The sequence below is a fragment of the Urocitellus parryii genome, chromosome 10 (genome assembly GCF_045843805.1).
Source record: "Urocitellus parryii isolate mUroPar1 chromosome 10, mUroPar1.hap1, whole genome shotgun sequence".
Classification (NCBI taxonomy): domain Eukaryota; kingdom Metazoa; phylum Chordata; class Mammalia; order Rodentia; family Sciuridae; genus Urocitellus; species Urocitellus parryii.
This window is the reverse complement of record NC_135540.1, coordinates 69557321-69575563: the sequence shown is the minus strand read 5'-3', so window position 1 is coordinate 69575563 and position 18243 is coordinate 69557321. Positions and strand designations below refer to the sequence as shown.

Genomic DNA, 18243 nt, shown 5'->3' with positions numbered 1-18243 from the left:
ACCACAGGTGGCACAGCAGGAAGAAGGATGCCACCTGCTGTGGAGCAAGAATAGGAAAGGTAAGCACTGAGGATTGTCTTTAATCCCTGTGTCAGGCCTGCTATGATGAGACCAAGAACCCAATAGAAGCTCTTCAGCCAGAGCTCACAGACAGAATGTCCAGTCCAGCTCCAGCATCAGGTAGAGACCTGGACACCAGAGGGACAGACCTGAGCTGCATTGATTTGAGCCTTGCAGTGGATCTAGGCCACCCTTGCTGTTCTCCCAAGACCACGGTCCTCTGTGGCTGTTAGACTCAGGTATAATTCAACCTAACATCAGCCTTGATGGCCAAATGACCATCTCCACCACCCATCTTCTAATCTCAGGAAGAAGAGATATCACCAGACCAGTACTCACGAATGGGGTTCAAGAACTGCCCTGGCACCAGGCAAAGACCAGTGCCCCACTGGGACAGACTTATGTTTCAGTCTGCATCACTGCCAGTTGCAACATGGGTCTCTATCTACTCCTGAAACTGAGTAAGCAGGTCCTGTGGCTGTGAGACTCAGTCGTAACCCAGTATGGTGTCAGTCCATATGGCTAAGGGTTTATTGACACCAATATTGCTCTAAACCTCAATGCAGCACAGTGTGGTGCAAAACTCCATTTTCTGGGAATAGGACAGAGCATTAAGCATAAGATTTTGTCCTGGAACTTAGTGCTAGTCTGGTGAAATCTAACACTGGGCAGATCACAGAGGCTCTCATCCTCAGGCCTGCATGGGAATGGAACATCTGTAACTATTCTTGTGTCAGGGGGAGGCATGTGGCCCCAGTTTCTCAGACTTCTGTGTTAGCATTGCCTATGGCTGGTTGCAAAGGTCTTGGGCTATAATCCACCTCAGAAATAGGCAACCCATAGCACCATGAACTTTGGTTCTTACCTAGTGTTGCTGGTCTTTGTGGGCTATGGGCTCAGGGTACAACACAGCTTGATGGTTATGATGGCTGCAGGTGAATCTGCAGTATCTGACCATAGGCTGGTAACTCCGAATGTAGTATCTGGGCCTAACCTGGCCTCAGAGGGAGGCTTATGGATATAGAATGCTCTCTTTAGGTATTCTCCTTTTCCTTTCTGAGCACTATATCAGCAGTGTATTTGGGTCAAACTTGGGCTTGGATTGCCCTCTACTACTAAAATAGTGATAATATACCACCAACAGATTTCTGGTAAATCTGGACCCTGGGCAGCACTTAGTACTGAAATAGTGGAAGCTACTACAAGGAAAAGAGGGAATCTGCTTAGAATTTCTGGAAAGACCAGTATAAACAAAGCCAGATTAGGAAGGTTGAAATAAAAACCTGATCCTTAAATGCTCAGATGATGTCTCATGCTAATAAGCATTGTCAACTTTTGGAAAACCATGACCTTGCCTAATACTCAAAATAAGAAAGAAGTCAAAAACTGACCAGGCAGCTATCAGTATGGAAGATAGCTATCAGACAGAGAATACTTTAAATAGAGCTGCTTTGAGAAAACTCAGTGTGTTTGAAGAAAACACAGAGAAACATTTCAATACTCTAACAGAGAAAGAGATGGAAGCAATTTTAAAAAAAGTGAACAAATTCTTGAGCTGAAAAATAGACTCAGTGAAATGTGATAGAAGGTATCAATAGCAGGATAGATCACCCAGATGAAAGAATTATCTCGACATAGCCTATTTGAAAATACACAGTTGAATGAGCGAAAGAATGAAAATAAATGAAGAAAGCTTACAGTAATTTTTGGATAGTGTTAAAAAAGCAAGTATTTAAGAAGGACTTGAGAATTAATAAAGTAGAAAGCCTATTCAAAGAAATAACAACAACAACAACAAGAAACTTCCCCAAAGTAGAGGAGGATATAAATATTCAAGTATAGGAAGGTCAAAGGTCACATTTAACTCAACCAAGTCAATCCCAAGATATAATCAGGCATTCACATGTGAAAGGTTAAAAAAAAAAAGATTCTCAAGGTTGCATGGGAAAGGGTGCCAAATTCACTTGACAGCAGACTTCTCAGAAACCTCACAGGCCAAAAGAAAGAGGCATGAGATTTTCATAATTCTGAAGGAAAAAACCAAAGAGAGTCAACCCATTTCTTTTTGGGGGGTACTAGGGATTAAACTTGGGCACTGGACCACTGAGCCACATCTCCAGCTGTATTTTGTAGTTTATTTAGAGACAGGGTCTCACTGAGTTGCTTAGCATCTCACTTTTGCTGGGGCTGGCTTTGAACTCGTCATCCTCCTTGCCTCAGTCTCTGGAGCCACTGGGATTACAGGCATGTACCACCACGCTTGGCCAGTCAACCCATTTCTAAACTATCCTTTAGAAATGAAAAGAGTGATAAAGACTTTCTCAGACAAACAAAAGCTTAGAGAATATATCTTCACTAGACCTGTTCTACAAAGATGCCATTAAAAGTTCTTCAAACTGAAAGAGACATTAGTGAGTAAGGAGAAAACATAGGAAGGCATAAAACTTACTGATAAGACTAAGTATACTAATTCAGAATGTGCTAATATTGTAAGGGCGATGCATAAACCATTCATATCTTTAGTGGGAACACTAAGAAGCAAAACAATCAAAATAAAAACTACTGTAATGTTAAGTGATAGAGGGAAAGATGTAAATTGGAATATCAAAAATTCAAAATGTAGGAAGGAATGGGAGGTCACTGGAGAGTTTTATTTTTAGTATACTTTCTCTTATTCTTTTGTTCACCTCTTTCTGTTCATGCCTTTATGATCACGTTAATTTGTCATCCTTTCAAAGTAGCTTGTTAAAATCAAAGGATTTTTTTTGTAAGCCCCATCGTAACTACAAAGCAAAAATCTATAACAGAAAAACCCAAAACACAAGCAAGAAATTAAAACATACTATTAGAATAATTCACTTAACCATTTAAAAAAGTATAAGAGAAGGAGAAAAAACTACAACAAAATTAGAAAATGAATTACATAATGGATGTAGTAATCTTACCTACCAATAATTACCTTGAATGTAAATACATTAAATTATCTAATTAAATGACAGAGTGATGGACTGGATTAAAACAACAACAACAACAACAAAACCCATTTGTTCCTTACAAGAAAACCACTTCACTCTAAGGACACACATAGTCTGAAAGTTAAGAGATGAATCAAATATTTCATTAAAATGGAAGGTAAAAAAAAGTGGGAGTTTTCATACTAATGTCAGATAATATAGACTTTAAAAGCAGTGAAAAAGAGACAAAGAAGGTCATTACAAGATGATAAAGTGATAAATTCAGAAAGAGGAAATAATAATTCTAAATACACAGACACCCAAAATTCGAGCACCTGATTGTATAAAACAAGTATTAATAGACCTAAAGGAAGAGATAGACTCCAATCCAATAAAAATTTGACACTATAACACCCCACTTTTGGCAATGGACTGATAATCCAGATAGAAAGTCAATAAAGAAACTTCAAAGTTAAATTGTATCTTTGACCAAATAGACCTAACAGATATAAACAGAACATTCCACACACAGCTGCTCATCAGTACATGGAATATTCTTTAGGATACTAACATGACAGGCCACAAAATAAGTTTCAATAAATTAAAAAATTGAAATCACATTAGGTATCTTTTCTGAGCACAAAGCAGTTAAGCTAGAAATCAATAACAAGTAAAAGTTTTTACAATATAAAAATACATGGAAATTAAACAACTGACTTTTGAACAACCAATGAATCAAAGAGGAAATCAAGAAATAAATTTAAAAAGTTTTAAGACAAATGAAAATTTATACACAACATATTAAAACCTATGAGGTAAAGCAAAAGAGGTTCTAAGAGGGAAGTTATAGCAATTAATGCCCTCATCACAAAAGTAGAAATAACTCAAATAAATAACCTACTGCTGCATCTAAAGGAACTGGAAAAACAAGAACAAACTAAATGAAAGATTAGTAGAAGGAAAGAAATAATAAATATCAGAGTAGAAATAACATCTTCAAAAAGATAAGCAAAATTGACACACTCTTACTAGACTAAGAAAAGGATAGGAAGACTAAAAAATTGGAGATGAAAAAGGAAACATTACAACTGATACTACACAATGCAAAAGACCATTAGAGATTATTATGAGCAACTATATGCCAATGAATTTGATAATCTAGAAGAAATAGAAAAAATTCTAAACACATATACCTTACAAAGATTGAATCACAAAGAAATAGAAAGTCCAAATGGATAAATGACAAGCAACATGGTTAAATCAGTGATAAAGAGATTTCCATCAAAGAAAATCCCAGGACCAGCTGGCCTCCCTGTATTCTATCAAATATTTAAAGAAGAACTAATACCAATTCTTGTTAATTACTCCAGAAAATATAAGAAGAAGGAATTGTTCCAAACACATTCTCTTAGGCCAGCATTACCCTGCTATCCAAACCAGACAAGGCCACACCCACAAAAAAGAAAACTGCAAGCCTTTCCTGATGAACACAAATGCAAAAAGGCAAACATGCTTAACAAAATCCTATCAAGCTGAATCCAACAGCACAATAAAAAATATTATTTACCCTAATAAAGTGGGATTCATCTCAGGAATGCAAGGATGGTTCAATATATGCTAATCAATGAACATGATGCACCATATCAGCAGCATGAAGGACAAAAATGAAGGTTGTCTCCATTGATGCAGAAAAAGCATTTGATAAAATTTAGCATCCTTCATGATGAAAACACTGAACAACAAGGCACAGAAGGAATGTACCTCAACATAAAGGCCATCTATGATAAGCCAACAGCTAACATTATATGAAATGGGAAAAATCCTGAAAGCTTTCTAAGATTTAGAACAGGACAATGATGCCCACTTTCATAACTTTTATTCACCAAAGAGCTGGAAGTCCCAGCCAGACTAATTAAGCAAGAGGACATCTAAATTGGGGGAGGGGGATAGGAAAGGTCAAATTGTCACTGTTTGCAGATAACATATCTTATATATAGAAAATCACAAAAGTGACACCAAAGAAAACAGCAACTAAAACTAATCAATGAGTCCAGCAAAGATGTACTATGCAAATTGGATATCCATATACAGAAAAATGAAGCTACACCTTTACCTCTCAGCAGTTACAAAAATTAACTCAAAATGGATTGATTGAAAACTTACATGTAAGACCTGGAATTATGAAACAACTAGAAGAGAATATCGGGCAAATTCTTCAGGACATTGGTGTGGGCACATATTTTTTGGGACAATCTCCCAAAGCACAAAAAAATCCAAAGTGAAAATAGACAAATGGGATTGCAAAAAATTAAAAAGCCTATGTATAGCAAATGAAGCAATCAACAGAATGAAAAGACCATCTACAGAACTAGAACAAAATATTTGCAAACTATACTTTAAAAAAGGGGTTGATACACAGACTATATAAGGAACTACAAAACTCAATAGCAAAAACCCATAAAAAATCTGATTAAAAACTGGGCAAATGCCTGAAAGAGACATTTCTCACAATAAAACATTCAAATGGTCAACAGGTACTTTAAAAAAATACTCGACATTACTAATCATCAGGGAAATACAAAACAAAAACCACAATGGGATATTACTTCATCCCAGTGAGAATGAGTAGTTTCAAAAAGACAAAAGATAACAAGGGCTGGTGAGGTGTAGAAAAAAATTTAATTTTGATGGGTATGTAAATTAATATATCCATTATGGAGAACTATATGGAGATTCCTCAAAAAATTAAAATTAGAACTACTCTATGATCCAGCAATCTCACCACTGGGTATATAGCAAAAGAAAATGAAATCATTATGTCAAAGAGGATCAACTCCCCCCACCCTCATGTTCACCACAGCACTATTCACAAAAACCAAGAAATTGAAACAACTTAAAAGTCCCTCAACTGATAAACAAATAAAAACAATGTGGAACCTATAGAAAATTGAATACTATTCAACCATGAAAAAAAGAACAAAATCCTTTCATTTGCAACAACATGTATGGAACTAGACATCATCATGCTAAGTGAAATAAGTCAGGCACAGAAGGCCAAGTAGCATGTGGTCTCACTCATATGTGGAATCTAAAAAGTTTGATGTCATAGAAGTTGATAGTAGAATAGTGGTTACCAGAGGGTGGCCATAGAAGCAAATATGAGAGATGAGGAAAGGTTGATTGAGAAGTATTAGGTTCTAATTAGATAGGAGCAAAATGTTCTGGTGTGCTTTGCATAGTATGGTGTCTATAAAGAAAGAATAGTGTATTGTACATTTCAAAGAACTAGAAAAAAGCATTTTGAGAGTTTTCACCCTAAAGAAATGGTAAATATTTGAGGAGATAAATATATTTAACTTGATTTAAATATTTTGAGATATGTACAGGTATGGTCCTCTGTTAATAGGTAAAACTGATGCTTCATGTATTAGTTAAAAATAAAAGTTTAAAATATTCAGAAATGTACAACTGATTAAAATTTCCTTTTGTTTTAATTGCTGATAGGTCTACACTAAATCTAATATTCACTTAAATTTTGGGTCCGTTAGTTTTCAACTTTCTGGTGTGTGATTTTCACTTTGAATTTCAATTCACACTCCCATGGTGTATTTTTTTAAATTTAACAGCATTACCAATATTTTGCTTTGTGTAGCCGGTATAGAAAATTATCATTGAAAACCCATGCCACAAGCCAAATATTATAAATAAAATGTAAAAATAGCCGTGTTCTCTTGTAGAATATTCCACGTAATTTCCTTTCTTTTCTATCTGGGATCATCTGACAAGATTTTAAAACTTTTAAAATGTACCTTTGGAGCTGACTATTATGAATAACCATGACCTATCCAGGTTGTGAGATTTTAAAGGTAGGTTCAAGTTAAGGAAACTCATTTTCTTCCCTCATTTAGTCTTGTGGAAACTTAATACCTCCCGCAGAAGTTCCTCAGTGAAGCAGTTACTGGCTGCTACCTCAGGGACCCTGGGAAGACACAGGACCCATGCCCACCCATCAATCTCCTCAGACAGGCCTGAAAATGCCCACTCATGGAAACAGGAGCCTCTCATACAAGGACCTCAGGAGCTTTATAAGAAGGAGAGGGAAATATGAAGGCAGTCAGAGTTGGATCGTAAGAACTCGGCCAGAGGAAAATCAATAAAAATGAATAATGGGCCCTGAGATTCAAAATACCAGACGTTTTAAAGTGAGACTCCAGAGAACAGAGCCAGCTCCCACTCGGTATTGAGCACTACATGATAAAAGGCCTATTTTTAAAAATGGAAAAGGAAAAAAAATCTAAACCTAAAAGAATGTTCAAACTGTTAAATGGCTCACTGTCTCTTCCTGATAAACATCCAACACATCTTCCTTCAGTTCTAGGTGCTTTGGAGCTGAGTTATAAGAAATCCTCTGACCTTCAGGGGACATCCCAGGGTGAGTTCACTCCTGTTGACAGGATGCTTCTTTGAGTTTCTTGATATGTGAAATGACTCTGGATGTCCTGTCCTGTGGCTTTCCATTTAAGGTGTTCTTCTTACCCACCTGCTCCCCAAGTGAAGATTCAACTCTTGGTCAGATGTGGTAGTCATGGCTTCTCCCCACTGGGCCCTCGTAGTGACAACTGCAGAAGGCAGACTCCAGCTCTGGAGGAACTGCCCCCTTGATCGTGCCTCCACCTGTATTGGAGGGAAGTTGCTTGACTATCCAGTAAGAGACAGGTCCAGTTCCCAGATGGTGGCAGTAGCCAGCAGAAGCTGCTAGGAGAAGTTGCTTGAGTACCTCAGGAAGCTTCCTGGGAAGGTACCCAGATTGCCACCATAGCCAGAGGGAGGTCAGTCAGTGCTCCCAGCCTGACCTGAGTCACAACTGGTGTTTTAGTCAGCCTTTTCACTGCTGTGACTAAAAGACCTGACCAGAACAACTGTAGAGAAGAAAATGTTTATTTAAGGGCTCATGGTTTCAGAAGTCTCAATCTAATGACAGCAGGCTCCATTCCTTGGAGCTTGAGGTGGAGGCAGAATGTCATGATGGCAGAGTGTGGCAGAGGGAAGCAGCTCTCATGATTATCAGGAAGCAGAGAGAGATTCCACTCACCAGATACAAAGTCTATGCCCCAATGATCCAACTCCTCCAGCCACACCCTACCACTTCAGTTACCATTCAGTTAATCCCATCAGGAGACGAATTCACTGATTGGGTTAAGGCTCTCATAACCCAATCATTTTTTCTCCAAACTTTCTTGCATTGTCTCACAGATGAGCTTTTGGGGGACACCTCACATCCAAACCATAAAAGGTTTTTTTTTTTTTCTTTCTACGAAGTAGATGGAGATAGAAAGTACAAACCAATGCCCAAGATTGTGCCCAGGCAGTGTGGCATAGAGATTAGGTTGCAGATTTGGGGGTTCGAATTCCAGGTTTGCCAACTGCTTAGAGTGTGATCTTCAGCAATTGGCTTCACCTCTTAAAGCCTTTGTTTCCTATCTGCCAAAAGGGGATAAAAACGTAGGCACTTCATTAAGATGTGGGGAGGAGTAAAAAACTGCAGCGTGTAGGATACTTAGCACAGTGCTCTGCACGTGGTATGTGCAGCTATAGTGATCATTAACACCACGAAATAAACGGAATATGAAAACTGGTTGTCCTGAACAAATGTATAGCCATCAGTCACAAATGTATGTAACACACACACACACACACGCACACACACACACACACACACACACATTCATACAGCAATTAAGTAGCATTATACAGCAGTGTGCTTAACTGTAAAGCTATCAAATAAAAAGCCATGAAAACTAATGTGAATTTTTAAAATAAGGACATTAATGTGAATGGCATAGAGAAAAGGTAATTGCAAACTGAGACTTGAGCTAGACTTTGAATGACTAGGACGGTTAGATGGGTGGACAGAACAGAGGAGGACATTCTGATATCAGGTATGTGGAAGTGAACATAGTGTGTAGTGAGAGAGACATAGAATGGCTTAGGCAGCCAGGGCAAGATGGCGAGAGAGGAGGTCAGGGGCAGGGCCCAAACAAAGGAGCATGGAGAGGGTCTTCTAACAAGGTCAACTTCCTGCTTGATGGAAGTGCTCATAGCCACAAGCCGGTACCCAATCAGACAGACAGTTCCAAACTTGTGCTCCTAAGCAAAGGACCTAATAGAAAAACTGAAACAGATTTGTGGACAGAGAGGGCACCAACGAATAATAGCAGGAAAAGCACTGACAGGGGAGGAGATAAGGAAAGGAAGAAATTCCAGAAACCATAAAAATTAGAAGCCAAAACTCCCTTACCTGATTCCCAGCTCTGGGGCCTCCCCTCTTCAGAGAAGTCTATTTCTCTTGCTTTTGCAATAAACCTTATGTTTGCTTGAGATCTCTGGGTCTTGCTCTTCAATTCTTTTTTTTTTATTGGTGGTTCAAAACATTACAAAGCTCTTGACATAATCATATTTCATACATTTGATTCAAGTGGGTTATGAACTCCCATTTTTACCCCGTATACAGATTGCAGAATCACATCGGTTACACATCCTCGTTTTACATATTGCCATACTAGTGACTGTTGTATTCTGCTACCTTTCCTATCCTCTACTATCCCCCCTCCCCTCCCCTCCCATCTTCTCTCTCTAACCCAACTACTGTAATTCATTTCTCTCCCTTGTTTTGTTTTTCCCCCTTTCTCCTCACTTCCTCTTGTATGTAATTTTGTATAACATTGAGGGTTTCCTTTCATTTCCATGCAATTTCCCTTCTCTCTCCCTTTCCCTCCCACCTCTCATCCCTGTTTAATGTTAATCTTTTTCTCATGCTCTTCCTCCCTGCTCTGTTCTTAGTTGCTCTCCTTATATCAAAGAAGACATTTGGCATTTGTTTTTTAGGGATTGGCTAGCTTTACTTAGCATAATCTGCTCTAATGCCATCCATTTCCCTGCAAATGCCACAATTTTGTCATTTTTTAGTGCTGAGTATGTTCAAAACACTAGAAAAACTAGGGATAACAGGAACTTACCTCAACATTGTAAAAGCTATCTATGCTAAGCCTCAGGCTAACATCATTCTAAATGGAGAAAAACTGAAGGCTTTCCCTCTAAAATCTGGAACAAGACAGGGATGCCCTCTCTCACCACTTCTATTCAATATAGTTCTGGAAATACTGGCCAGAGCAATTAGACAGGCAAAAGAAATTAAAGGCATTAAGATAGGAAAAGAAGAACTTAAATTATCACTGTTTGTGGATGATATGATCTTATACCTAGAAGACCCAAAAGGGTCTACTAAGAAACTACTAGAGCTAATAAATGAATTCAGCAAAGTGGTAGGATATAAAATCAACACGCATAAATCAAAGGCATTCCTGTATATCAGCAACAAATCTTCTGAGATGGAAATGAGGAAAACCACCCCATTCACAATATCCTCAAAAAAATAAAATAAAATACTTGGGAATCAACCTAACAAAAGAGGTAAAAGATTTATACAATGGAAACTACAGAACCCTAAAGAGAGAAATAGAAGAAGATCTTAGAAGATGGAAAAATATACCCTGTTCATGGATAGGCAGAACTAACATCATCAAAATGGTGATATTACCAAAAGTTCTCTATAGGTTCAATGCAATGCCAATCAAAATCCCAACAGCATTTCTTATAGAAATAGATAAAGCAATCATGAAATTCATATAGAAAAATAAAAGACCCAGAATAGCAAAAGCAATTCTAAGCAGGAAGTGTGAATCAGGAGGTATAGCGATACCAGATTTCAAACTATACTTCAGAGCAATAGTAACAAAAACAGCATGTTACTGGTACCAAAACAGGCGGGTGGACCAATGGTACAGAATAGAGGACACTGAGACCAATCCACAAAATTACAACTATCTTATATTTGATAAAGGGGCTAAATGCATGCAATGGAGGAAGGATAGCATCTTCAACAAATGGTGCTGGGAAAACTGGAAATCCATATGCAACAAAACGAAACTGAATCCCTTTCTCTCACCATGTACAAAAGTTAACTCAAAATGGATCAAGGAGCTTGATATCAAATCAGAGACTCTGCATCTGATAAAAGAAAAAGTTGGCTCCGATCTACATATTATGGGGTCAGGCTCCAAATTCCTTAATAGGACACCCATAGCACAAGAGTTAAAAACAAGAATCAACAAATGGGACTTACTCAAACTAAAAAGTTTTTTCTCAGCAAGAGAAACAATAAGAGAGGTAAATAGGGAGCCTACATCCTGCTAACAAATCTTTACTCCTCACACTTCAGATAGAGCCCTAATATCCAGAGTATACAAAGAACTCAAAAAATTAAACAATAAGAAAACAAATAACCCAATCAACAAATGGACCAAGGACCTGAACAGACACTTCTCAGAGGAGGACATACAATCAATCAACAAATACATGAAAAAATGCTCACCATCTCTAGCAGTCAGAGAAATGCAAATCAAAACCACCCCAAGATACCATCTCACTCCAGTAAGATTGGCAGCCATTATGAAGTCAAACAACAACAAGTTCTCTTCAATTCTTTGCTGAATGGAGACCTCAAACCCAGCACCCCTAGACTGCAATGGTAGAAGGGACACAAGAAATTTATCCCAAAGGACCAGATGTCTTACTTTGAGGCATATGCCGTGGCCAGCATGTGGTAGATGGTCCAGAAACATTATTGCACTGTAGCAGGAGATGAAATGATGGAGGGACTTGGGTGTGAAGTCAAGTATTTGAGCCTCATGTATAGCAAAAGGCAAGTCAAGAAGGTAACAATTTGAGAAGATTATCCTAAGGAGTTCAGCATGATAGACTAACCAAAAAAGAACCCAGAAACAGGGAGAAGACTTATAAAATTACTGTGATAATAAAGATTCCAAAAACTGAGTTTGGTGGTGCACACCTGTAATCCCAGCGGCTTGGGAGACTGAGGCAGGAGGATTGTGAGTTTCAACCTCAGCAACAGGGAGGCTCTAAGCAACTCAGTGAGACCCTATCTCTAAATAAAATACAAAATAAGGCTGGGGATGTGGCTCAGTGGTTGAGCACTCCTGAGTTCAATCCCAGGCACCCCCACCCCTCCAAAAAAAAGAAAAAAGAAAAAAAAAGATTCCAAGAGCTGAACCTCTCAGTGAGAACAGATAGAGGAAGGAATATCAATAGAACTAAGAGAAACAGTTCCCTGCAAACACTTTCTACCCCATTATCTTGTTCTACTGCCTTCAAAATACTTTCACAATCTGCAAGTCCTTTGTTGATATATGTGTTTGCTTGTTTTTTGACCGCCTTCTTTTGAATGTGCTTGGGAGAGCAGAGACCTAACTGCTCCAAGCACACCACTGGATGTGTGAGTTGTATCAAGCAGCTGCAAGGCAGGAAGCACTTTTAAGCTCTATAGAACTACAGTGGAGAGTAACAGAAGCAGAAAAAAAAATTGAGACAAACTGATTTGAGACAAAATGTGACAGTATCCATGGATCTACTCATCCTTTTAACTATGATAGCCACTCAGTACTGATGTGGAAATGAGGCAGATTGGTTGGTGGAGCCCAGAGTCTGACATTGGATGGCTTCCATTTGCAAACCCAGGATTGACCACTTTCTACCTTTGAAGGGACTTTGGGCAAGTTCCTCTGAATCTCAATCTTTACATCTGTACAATGGAGATCATAATAAAATCCACCTTACAGAGTTTATGTGAAAATTAATTGTAACATGCATGCTAAGTTCCTGACACAGTGCTTGGCATTACTAAGGACTCAATAAATGGGACATCTTGTCATTATCTTGTATCAGGCACTGTCCCACATGTGTGAGGTGGCAGAGAGACCTGCCAATGGAAACACTCCAGAAGCCCTCAGACGTGCAAGTCTGGCGGTTGAAATTAGATGTGAGAGCAAATTTGCTTTGACTTCATTCCCCATTGACTTGGGTTACTACTGGTGGCCACGTAACAGAGGAAGGAAGCAGTCTCTGTAGCTATTTCAGTTATATTTTCTGCAAGAGACCCAGGGTAGCAAAAGAAATTACCATCAAGAAATGAGACCTGTAATATAGTTCTTCCAGAAGGAATAATGGAACAAGTTGGACACTGCTTTTTTTTTCTTTTTGGAATTCAAGACAATGCTAGAAAATGTGAAATAATTTCAAAGACAAATGCTATTGGTGTTTTCTGACATAAAAAATTCACACATTTAAAATTCAGGTACTGTGTTCCGCAGGCTCTTCAAATTGAATGGGTACCTGTGTCAGGCAGCAGAGAAAACTAAATAAAGCTCCAGATATTGTGTAGACTAACCCTTCAAATATCCTTTATAACAACTCAGGATAATTTTTTTACTATCAAAAAGATTTTATAAAATATCAAAGAAAAAAACCGAATTTCACTGCTAATGGTATTTCTTATTTAATGTCTTGATAATTACTTCATTTTAATGTATAAAATTTAATGAACAGGAAATAGATGAACTGGAACCATAACAATAGGACTTTGGGAGTGATTCGAATCTTATTATTCTGCAAATAATGGAACCCAGAGACTGAAGGAGTTTTCTTCAGGCTCACACAGCTTCCAGGGGGCAGATCTGGGACTGGAATCCATCTGCAGATCTTTTTCTCCTTCACCAGTTAGGTGTCCTATGGCAAAGGGGTAAATATCCAAATGTCCAAATTAAGTGACACTGTAAATTCGTGAAGCAAATGGCCATTGCATTTCCATGATGGTTCCTGTGATCTGCATTTATCTAGTCGAGTCTCGATCATTTAAGGGCCAATGTAACATTGAGACACAACCGAGTAACTTTAGCCCCAACATGGCTCTTTCACTCAGCAAGTGGCCAAGCAGGAACCTGAGCGTCATGAAGGTTTCTTTCTCCTCCCAGAACCAACATTCAATACATCTTTTGGTCTTCCTCTCCCACGGTGCTCCTTGACTCCTTCCTCCTCTCTCTACCTCTCTAAATGAGATCTCTCACCTGCAGGACTGCTACAGTCTAACAAGTCCCCCCCTCTTCTCTCCATGTTCCCTCCCAGCTTCTTGCTCAGTCTATTCTTCACCTGTGGCAAAAATGACCACTCTAAAATAAAATCTGGTTATGTCAGAACTTTATCAATGACCCTTATTGTCCTCAAGATAAAATCCAAAATCCCCTCACTTGAATTAAAAAGTACTGCAAAAACTAACTCCTGAGGATCCCCCCAACCTCACTTTTTCCTCTCTTCTCTCCCTTAACTGCTTTTCTCATGTTGAATCTGTGCTGTAGCCATACCAAACTTTTTTCCCCCAAAAAATGCATCAAGCTTTCATGCATCTGGGTATTTGCATATGCTCTTCTCTCTGCCTTGAGTATTTTCCCCTTATATCTTCACCTGGTTAATTTCTAATCCTCTTCTAGGTCTTTGCTTAGACATCACTTCTTCCAAATAACCCTTCCCTAACCACCTGAGCCATACATCTATCTGTGTAGAATCCTCCTCTCTGATCTAGTAGTATAGAACTTAACCATACTTTTTTTGTATGTCTATCTTTTGTTACTCTCCTTAGTCCATTATTTTCATGGGTTGAAAGTCCTGTACAAAATACTGGATAGAATCCCCAAAATTGTGGTTCCTGGTGGATAACCACAAATAGCTGGTAAGTGGGTGAAGGAGTTTGTCACTTTCTCAAATTACTCATGGTGTTAAGGAAGATTGAATTGAATTGAGGATGACTGAGGAAATGCATGGAGAGAAATATCTAAGAACGAAGTTGGGGAGGAGGCAATACATTTTTTGTTCTTCTCCTTATAATTTTAATAAAGAACAGGGCTGGGAACATAAAGGTGAATAGGATACTGTGTTAAGGATAAACTTGAAGGTCTATTGAGTAAGACTTTGAAGTTGGAGCGCTCTCCTTGTTAGAAATCGTTTACACTGTATTAATGACTTGTGATTACCTTATGAAAGTTCAAAATTCTCCATAATATAAAGTTTAAAAGACTCCTTTGTCTTTAATTCCAGAAAAATGAGAGGGGCAATCATTGGGTCACACGCAAATTGTGACATCTCACATAAAGAACTTGAGTATCTGAGGATTTTGGTGTCTGAGGTCTCAGGGACTTTGCCTGCACTTGGATGGCTAGGTTTGCCTTTTTGTGCATCAGGGATTCCTTGGGAGGACAACATGCTCCATACAGCAGCCTCTATTGTTTCAGACCAGGTCCCAAACTGAGAGACACAGAGCTGACCATGTGTCTCTGGCAATTGTTGATCCATGGAAGATAAGAGATAGGTAGAGCAGATCTGAACCTAACCTGCAACCTGGAATTGGAAGTCACAGTCCAACTTAACTCAGCCAAGTCATGGTCAGCCTGCTGCTAGCAAATGGGAGAACCCATAATTGGGTTTTCAAGTCAATGAGTTTCAGGGTGGCTCATTATTCAATGTTATTATGGCAATAACTGACTACAGGTCATCTCCAGAGACATTTTTCTAACTCCACCTAGTATAAAAATTTCCCCAAATATTCCTTTCCATAAATATCTTCAATAGTATTTGCAATGTAATTTGAATATTTTAAAGTTTTAGGGAAGAATGTCTTTTCTCTGCATGGGAAGAACTGAATTGGTAAAAGGTGTTCTAAGTGATGTCTAGAGATGATATATATTGCTTTCTGTCTTCAAAAGATGTAAATGCTGACCATAAATTGTGCAATTGGAATTTGGGAATTTGATACTTATAGGAATTCTGAGAAGCAGCAGTAAATTATGTGTGAAGCTAGAAGTTTTCAGAAATGCTATGCCACTTTTAAATTTTCTTCTCTTGGGTTTGAGTAAACTTTTCACTCATGAGCTGTCTACTTTTCCAAGGAGAAAAAAAATCACATCACAAAGAATGCAAGTGTGAGGAGCAGTTAGTTCCAAACTGCCTGCTGCTTTTCAGCTAGGATTGTGTGCAGTTTATGTCAAAACACTTCAGCAAAGAAATACAAATACAGACTAATGTTTGACTTCTTTTGTTGTGTTGAACTGGAGCCAGCAAAAGTATTTATATATAAATCCACTTGTGAAATGCATAACCCTCTCAATGTGACTTATATGTTTAAGGCTTAAAGAGAATTCAGGTTGATTGACAGAAACTACTGCTCTTACAATGTCAAAATGTATGACTTTGCTTATGTGGAAACTTTTAAATTTGTTCTTTTCATTGAGGGATGTTTATCTTCTAATTAAGTGCTACTGCATTAGCCAGGAACATTTATTTGCCCTACTATGCGTATTGTAAAGCATAAACCTTCAATACACCCATCCTCATTCCTCTCTTTATAAACTTGAGGGAAACAAATCCCCCCAAGCTCCAAGTGTATGCCTAAAATATCTACTCAGACATTGCCTGAGGGCAAAATAAATGGCTTAGCTGTTTTAAACTCTTGAACATAATGTAGGTATAAAAGAAAGCCCTGTCATATCAAGTCAGATATTTTCCTCCTCTTTCTATTACTATACCTACAAAACCCTGTTTTCTTCTCCTTAATTCTGTGAGGAACTAAGACATGCTTTTTTGGAATCTATGATTTAGATGAGCTCCTGTGGATGGAATGAGCAGAAAAGAGCAGTAGCACATTGAATATCTTAGAGACCATGTAGGAATGCCATGTCTCCATTTTTCAAAAGCTGTATCCTCTTATTTTATTGAACTCTGGTACCTTGTTTAAATTTTTATTGCATTCCCACATAGTGTTATGCATAAGTATATAAGAAATGCCATAACGCATTAGGCCAATGGTCCATCTTGCTTGCCTCTGAGGGATGTTTTGTGGGGAGCCAAGGTCGTTTTTCTTGACATTGCTCTGAAATCATTAGGGATCCACAGAGCACATTCCTTACACTCCCTCAATATTCCATTATAGAAACAGCATCTGAGAATTTTCCCAAACCTTTTTTTTTTTTTTTTTTAAGAGAGAGTGAGAGAGGAGAGAGAGAGAGAGAGAGAGAATTTTTTAATATTTATTTCTTAGTTCTCGGCAGACACAACATCTTTGTTAGTATGTGGTGCTGAGGATCGAACCCGGGCTGCACGCATGCCAGGCGAGCGCGCTACCGCTTGAGCCACATCCCCAGCCCTTTCCCAAACCTTTTAAAACTTATTTATAGTTTCACTTTTGTTATGCTTTTGGGACAATAAGATCACTTATTTATATGAAAAAAAATTGCTTCTTTCACATTTCCAAAAGACTAGTTTCCTGAGGCCTTGTGTTTTGAGATTTGATGAATAAGTCCCTGTTTACAAAACTCATATCTTCATGATTTCATAGAACTTAGTTATATGGTTGGCTTCTTCTAAAGTGACTCCCAATTTTCTCCAGACCCTGTTATTCATAAACCTATGTGAACTTTCCTCTGGTTGTGCCTGGGCAACCAGAGGAAACTGTCACTTCCATCTTGCCTGCATATTTCTCTCTCTCTCTCTCTCTCTCTCTCTCTCTCTCTCTCTCTCTCTCTCTCCTTGCTTTGAAAAGATAAACTGCTACATTGTTAGCTGCCCTAAAGAGGATCCACATGGCAGAGACCTGAGGGCCTCTAGCCAACAGCCCTTGAGGAACGGGATCCTGCCAGCAGTCACATGGAGTTTGGAAGCTGATCCTCCCTGAGCTTTCAGGTGAAGCCGAAGACCCAGCTGACACCTCGATTGCAGCCTTGTAGAAGACCCTGAAGGGAAGTTGGGTGGTCACTGGGGAACGTTTTGAAAGTAGTCTACCACAATATAAACAGGGGCTATCAAGGTTCCTCTCTCAATATATTTTCATAGTATCTTGGGCACCAATCATTAGTTCTGCCTTGGGCACCAATCGTTTTCCACACTGGTCCTCTGAAAATATTTTGATTTTGGCAATCCTAAGGTGCACTCTCTCTCTCAAATCATTTACTGGCCTTAAAAAAAAAAAAGTTAAGCATGATCCTGGCAGTTGTTGATATGGTGGATGTATCACTTAGTTATTTCTAATAGACCACATAAAAACAATGGCTTTGAACAACAACTATTTAACTCCTGATTCTGCAGGTTGGCAGTTTAGGCTGGGCTCAGCTGGGTAGTTCTAATCTGGGCTGCACTCCTTTATGCCTCTGCCATTCGATGCCGGTCAGCTAGCAGGCTCTGCTGATCTTGGATAGACTCTCTCACATCTCTAGGCCTCAGCTGGGATTAATCAGCCAACCCAGTTGTGTTCCATGTAATGATCATCCAGCAG

General features: G+C 38.6%; 1 long non-coding RNA gene across 2 annotated transcripts in view; it reads left to right on the top strand.

Moving 5' to 3' along the window:
- The window catches only part of LOC144257319 (uncharacterized), a 222216-nt gene that overhangs the window by 170675 nt on the left and 33298 nt on the right, over positions 1–18243 (top strand). Inside the window, exon 5 of one of the 2 annotated variants that reach the window (XR_013344425.1) lies at positions 7387–7446. The exons of the other annotated variant lie outside the window; for it this stretch is intronic. This is a non-coding gene — a long non-coding RNA (uncharacterized LOC144257319). Of the gene's footprint in view, positions 1–7386; positions 7447–18243 lie in introns of those variants that run through there. 2 annotated transcript variants of the gene reach the window in all.